This window comes from Myotis lucifugus, unplaced genomic scaffold, assembly GCF_000147115.1.
Source record: "Myotis lucifugus unplaced genomic scaffold, Myoluc2.0 scaffold_1, whole genome shotgun sequence".
Lineage (NCBI taxonomy): Eukaryota > Metazoa > Chordata > Mammalia > Chiroptera > Vespertilionidae > Myotis > Myotis lucifugus.
In genome coordinates this window covers 10,189,663-10,190,948 of record NW_005871049.1, presented here as the reverse complement: position 1 = coordinate 10,190,948, position 1,286 = coordinate 10,189,663, and the positions used below count along the sequence as shown (strand labels likewise).

General features: G+C 39.1%; 1 pseudogene; it reads left to right on the top strand.

Moving 5' to 3' along the window:
- Nucleotides 1–598: 598 nt before the first annotated feature.
- LOC102442813 lies at nt 599–913 on the top strand (annotated as a pseudogene).
- Nucleotides 914–1,286: the final 373 nt, after the last annotated feature.

Sequence of the window (1,286 nt, the reverse complement as noted above, 5' to 3'; positions counted from 1 at the left end):
TCCTTTCTTCTTGCTGATTCTTTAATGCTAAGTGTATTCCTTAATCCATTTCCAATAACATGGCCACATTCGCCCTAACCTATTGTTAGACAGTTGCCTCTACAAAGGGATAATCCTTCCTAGAGAGACCTATTTAATTCCTCATCCTTTAGCACTATTCAAGAAAAAAAGGACTTGAACTTTCAAAGGAACAAAATGCCATGTGGAAATCTCTCTTCCCCTGAACTCAGTTCACAATCTCCCACCCCTTCCTATATAGCAACCTATTTTAAACTCTATACTCAGATTTTCCATTCTCAGCCTTTTGGAAAATCTCTTTTACAAAAGAAAAAAAAACACACATCCACCTTCTTATACGTAGCATACTGCAGCAACACAGATTTGAGTCAGAATCAAAAGGTGCTTGTCCTCTGGGGAGGCTCGGTTCTTTCAGAATGGGAGTAGGGTTGTGAGTGGAACTCTCGGCTTAAAAGCGGGGACCATGTTCAGGGCTCTCTGGCTAATCGTTTTTCTAACGCTGATAATGGCAACTTCTTTCTTTAATGATCCTTTTTAATAATCACTGATGAGGGCGGCTGCAGCGAAAGAGTTTGGTGCGATGTCTCACACCATTTTGCTGGTACAGCTTACCAAGAGACCAGAAGGCAGAACTTACGCTGATTATGAATCAGTGAATGAGTGCATGGCAGGCGTTTGTAAAATGTATGAAGAACATCTGAAGAGAATGAATCCCAACAGCCCCTCTATCACATATGATATCAGCACGTTGTTTGATTTTATTGATGATCTGGCGGACCTCAGCTGTCTTGTTTACTGAGCTGATACCCAGACATACCAGCCTTATAACAAAGATTGGATTAAAGAGAAGATCTACGTGCTCCTTCATCGACAGGCCCAATAGGCCGGGAAATAGTTGTGTTGGAAGCATTTGGGGGTTGTGTGCAGCTGTCTGTAGTGAAGTTTTGTATTATAGTAATCCTGTTTCCATTTTGGTACACTCTAACCAGGGTTGAATGTGTTAGATGATATGTGAGGATCTTGTTCAATCTGAACTCCCATCACCCCCTTTTTTTTCTCTTTTTTTACTTAAATATTGTTATGATGACTTAGAAGTTTTTCTTTGTCAGTTAATGTTGATTTCAATCCTTCATATCTGCTTTATAACATTCACTGTACTAACCCTTCTTCAAGTTGGGGTGGGGGGTGGTGACAGTTTAATTATGTGCTAAGATAAAGTCTTAGTGAAAAACAAATAAATATTCTTTAGTTATATTAAAAAAAATAAT